Below are 5120 nucleotides of genomic sequence, written 5' to 3'. Positions count from 1 at the left end.
GAAGGGAAGGGAAGGGAAGGGAAGGGAAGGGAAGGGAAGGGAAGGGAAGGGAAGGGAAGGGAAGGCTGAAGGCAAACTTGTTCAAATACACACTTCATCCCTCCAAAACCTGCTGCTTTTCATTTTGGCACTCCCAAAGAGGCAGCTGCAAACCCCAAAGGTCGGAGACTTTCTCCTCCAAAGAGGTATTTATGAGCTTTTATGTGTAAGGAGAGAAAACTACTTTTATTAGCGGGAGGGGAATTGATTCAGCAGCTCGGTGTGAGACAGCAAATACGCCCCTCTCACCTCAAATCCGTGCATCGGGCTCGGGGAAGTGCAATTATCTTGATAAAAATGGTTTAACAAATAACTGAACAATTCGGAAAGGGGGAGAGAGGAGGGCAGAGCTCCCGAGGAATTGGGCCTGAGGCTGTGTGTGATGGAGAAACTCCGAGGTGGAGCAGGAGCCAGTCCTGGAGCACTTTGTGCTGCTGGAGATTGATTCGGCAGCAGCATCCCTGTGTTTCACATTTAATAATAAGATGTATGGCCACTGTTTCTGGCTCAGAATTGAATCCTAAACCGTTTCTGCAGCACGGCTGAAGGCGGATCTATACAATCTAAAAAAGAAACAGTTCTTTTTTTACCTTCAGCTTTACTGAAGTTACAGTATTGCCAATTTGTTCCTCAACTCCCCACCCCGGGAGGGTGATTAATGGCCCGGGAGCACAAGGGGCTGTAAATCCTCTCAGAGACAGGAGATACCTTTAGCCTGATTTCTTGGAGATGTTTTGCCACAATTTCAGAATTTCCACGGACCAGAGACCCCCCTGGGTGAGCCACAAAGGCTCTGCAAAATAGCAGAAACCTGAATGGAAGAAACCTGAAGCAGAAACCAGAAGCAGAAATCTGCAAAATAGCAGAGGGAAGGGTGGAGATTAAAAATGCAGCCAGCACAGAGCTTGAGCAGAGAGAAAATAATAATTTGCTTTGAGCAGAGCAATAAATCTCCAGGGCAATGATGGCCCTCCCCTGGCACTGGTAAATTGTCCAGGTTTCCCCCTCTGATCCTGGAGGAGTTTCCCGGTGCTCTGACACTGCTCAGGCTGGGCCATCAGTACCGGGATGACTGAGGAACTTCTGAGTTGAGGTGATTAGTGGCTGTGCTAATTAGGAGCAGTGAGATCCTGAAGCCAAGCACACAAATCCTCTCAGGGCTCAGCCATCCTGCAAGAGCCGATCCCAGCAAGGGAGCAGGAGGGGATGCAGAGGGACTCAATTAATGAGATCCATCCGTAACCCTCCTGCTTTGGGCTGGGCTTTACAGCAAATATTGATCCCAGCCTGGAGAACTTAAAACGGGAGAGGAAAAGCCAAGGAGAGCTGGCACTTGACCCCCAGGAGCTTTCTGGACTTTTCTTCTCTCTGCAGAGCACAATAAAGTGAATGTTTTCCTTTGGAGAGGAAACAGGTGAGTTTCTTTTTAACCTCTAGAAGGTATTTTAAGCTCAGGGATTTTTTTTGGAAGCAGGGGGAGTACAGCAAAATCAAAAAGCTTTTGCAGTCGACCTGCTGAAACATCAAATTGCTGCTTCTCACTCCTGAAATGTGTGAATGAGGCAAGCTTTCAGCTGCCAGGGAGAAATCATTCCTTAACAGCTGAAATATTCCAAATCCTCTGTTTATTGTGCTTCTGAATATTTGTGTTTGAAAGAAATAAATGAAGTAGCTGCACAGTTACAACTTTGACTTAATCTGTGGAGCCACAACAGAAGGTTCTGAACAGAAATGGCTTTATCAAGAGGGTGGGAAAAGCAGAGGAGATGATTTCTGTCTCTTTTGGCAGAATTAGGTCCAAGTACATTTCCACTCCTCCTCCAGCTAAGGAATTTTAGCTTCCCATGGAATTAGAAGACATTTTCATCCTCAACAACAATCTCAGAAGATGTGAGTAGCCAGGCAGGGCTCTGCAGGCCTGATTACAAAATGCTGCTGAAGTCCAAGCAGCAGCTTGTCGGAGGAATTTCCCTCCCTGCGTGCTCCAGGTACAGGCTCATCATTCCTGCAGGGAAATGTTTATTTTCTCCCTCTCCACTAACAGTTTTGGGGGCTGAAATTTGGTAAATGATGAGTGGAGCTGTGGAGTGTGAGTTTGGTGGGATGCTAATGAATAATTCAGTGTGGCAGAGGGATGGGATGATGGATGGGGAGAGCTGGAGCTGTCTGACAGTTTGCTGGGCCTGCCACTGCCACACACACAGATGTCCCCACGCTAAGTGGGACAGCAAATCCTGGGAATTTGGGACAGCAGCTCCTGGCAAGTGCTTGAGTTTCCTTGATGAGGACTTCATAGGTTTGGAATAAAAGCTGTAATGGAGTTCCTCTCCCCAGCCCCCGCAGTATTTACATTTTCTCCCCATTCCTTGCCTTTCCAGAACCAAGGATCTCACGTGGATGTGGGACACTCATCTGGGTGAGCTCTGGGCAGGATTTTCATTCCATAGCACCAAAGCTCACACGGTGTCACAGACACCAGGTGAATTTCCCACTCTCCTGAAGTGTCAGGGAGTTGCACCCAGTGCAGGAATTTGCCTTGAAAGCAGAAACATCCATCGCTCCCTGTATCCCCAGGATGGTTTGGGCTGGAAGGGACCTCAGAGCTCATCCATGCCCACCCCATGGCAGGGACACTTTCCACTCTCCCAGCCTGGCCCTGTCCTTCTCCTGGGCTGCTCTGTGCCCTCCTGCTCCTCACACCCACATTTCCCAGCCAGCCCCCATCTAAGGACTGGGGAGCTGGAAGAGAGAACAATTCTCTCAACACCATTTTCAGCTCTTCTGGATTCCCTGGAATTCCAGGGATAATCCCACAGACTGGCAATCTCTCAGCATCCAGAGGATTCTTAGGAATGAAGAGTCTTTATAAATAAAGAGTCTCTGACATTTTTAAGTACCAAGGGAGGCAGTCCCAGCCTTGCTTGGGAAATGTTTGCTTCATGAAAAGTTGCTGCTTGAGGCTGTCATCATTGGGAAAGGGGCTTTAAACATCCCTAAACTGAGAGCAGCAGCAGCAGCAGGTATTGATTCTTCACTAGCCTGTTTGAATGGGCTTTGAAAGATATTATAATCAGTATAACATGATATTATTGATAGATATGATATGATAATATTATTAATATTATATAAAATATATAATAATTGTATAATATATTATATACTTATAATACCTAGTTAAAAGTAGACTTTTAACTAAGATTCCTTCATATTTGTTCAGTTTTTATTGGACCATAATAATAATTTTTGGGTTTATAATTCAAAGGAGAGTCTTTTTAACAGCAAGTCAAGAACTTTCCTATACATCCAGCTGAATTTATTTTGAATTATTTTTATCATGCAAACTTTAATTCTCTCTTAAATTTAATCTCCATGTAAAAACATCCACATTTTTAATTGGTTTTTTTTCTCTCTCAAGTCCAAGTTTCCATCTGTGGATTTTATATCAATTAATGGGATGATGAAGACTGTTTTGTGTGCTCTTCATTATTGATTTGAGGTTATATTTTCTTTCAGACAGCCCTGGAGCTATTTCATTTCCCTGCTCTATGTCTGTTGCCATGACTGTTCTCCCAGATCACTGTTTCCAGAGTACACACTTCACCAATATAATTTAAAAGACAGTATTTTGTTCACTGCCTCGAGTAGGAAGAACTTTCCCTTAAAAACATTTCCAATTCAATTGCTCAGATGGAGGGTCAAAGGAGCAGAATATGATGAGACCAAAAGAAAAAAATATCTGAATATTTTCACCCTCAGAAAGAAGCATCAGAAACACTTGCAGATGTTGCTGCACCATAAATCACTTTGAAAGGAACTTTACTGAGGAAATTATGACCGGTCCCAACAGGGAAAAGCAGAGATTCTCTGTGTAAATATTTGTCTTTCCACTTATTGCTCCAGCCTGATTTTTCTGTGATTTATGGGTTCTGTTCATATGATTTCTGAGCATTTAATGGATGAGATTTTGTGTGTCCTGCACTGAGTATTCCCTAATCAGCTGTAATAGTGGGAACAGAGTAAAAACTGCATCAGCCCCAGCAGAGTGAAACAGCCTTTTCCTCACCAAACTGCTCCTGGCAAGGGGAGGGATTTTTAACTCTGCTTTTTGCTTAAAGTGCAGCTGGAAGCAGAAGTGGAAATAGTTCATTTTAATGAAGTCAATACCCAATTTAACAACAGAGAGTAATCTTGGCAGCATAATTACCACAGAGAATCCAGAAAGGGAATCAGCCTTTCACTTCTGCAAGGACTCAGCTTTGCCTGGCCTGGAATTGCTCCTGCTCATCCAAGGGGAAGCTGGAAAATTGGAGGTCAAACTGCTCAAAATACTCGGTGTGATTCCTCAAAAGCATTTCCTGGAGCTCCTTGGTGTGGTTGGGAGAGAGCTTGGCTGCCTGGAGCAGAGAATTCAGGGATGGAGGCATTGGAGGAGTCAGCTGGAGTCTCCAAACTGGAATTTTATGGATGAAGTCAGCTTAGCTCAGAGCTGGAACTCTCATTTTCTAGGAAAAGGCTCTCTGGGAATCGCTTGTGTGGTGCCTCTGTTGCATTCAGAATTCCAAGGATCAGGATCCCTGGCAGCATTCTGAAAGAATAAAGAATAAAGATCAGCACTAAACCCAGGGGAAAAAGGGACCTTGGATCATCCATAAAGACCCTGAGAACCAGAGCTCAGTCTGAGGGCAGCAGCATTTGGACAGCTCCATGCAATGAGGCCACAGAACAAAGCCAGGTGAAATTAAAGGTGAAATGCACAAAACTGATCCCTTTTCCAACTCCTATATCCAAGGTGACCCTGCCTGGAGGTTTTCCCTTGCTTTAATGAAGAGCTCACCATGCTCTTGTGTTGATTTGCATTTATCCCCAGAAAAGAGTGAGAAATAATCTCGGATTTTGCAGAAAATGTTTGTGCAGGAGCACTAGGCAGGCTGGGGAGGTGATGGCAGTGCTGTTTTGGGTTTGGGGCAGAGGGAGAAGCCCAGTTTGGCTCCCCAAGGGCCAGGAACATCCCCTGCTGGCACCTCTGATTGTGGAGGTCGTGCTCTGCTGATCCTTCGGTGGGCAGAGCCACGGTGAGGAGC

The 5120-nt window shown here is 45.1% G+C and overlaps 1 long non-coding RNA gene across 1 annotated transcript in view; it reads left to right on the top strand.

Annotated features, from left to right (window-relative positions):
• Positions 1-1095: 1095 nt before the first annotated feature.
• Positions 1096-5120, top strand: part of LOC107213073 — a 27242-nt gene continuing 23217 nt past the window's right edge. Inside the window, exons 1-2 of the long non-coding RNA XR_001524627.2 lie at positions 1096-1453; positions 3553-4783. This is a non-coding gene — a long non-coding RNA (uncharacterized LOC107213073). The remainder of the gene's footprint in view (positions 1454-3552; positions 4784-5120) is intronic.

The sequence above is a fragment of the Parus major genome, chromosome 20 (genome assembly GCF_001522545.3).
Source record: "Parus major isolate Abel chromosome 20, Parus_major1.1, whole genome shotgun sequence".
Taxonomy (NCBI): domain Eukaryota; kingdom Metazoa; phylum Chordata; class Aves; order Passeriformes; family Paridae; genus Parus; species Parus major.
The sequence above is the reverse complement of the archived record's forward strand: the minus strand, read 5'-3'. Positions and strand labels throughout refer to the sequence as shown.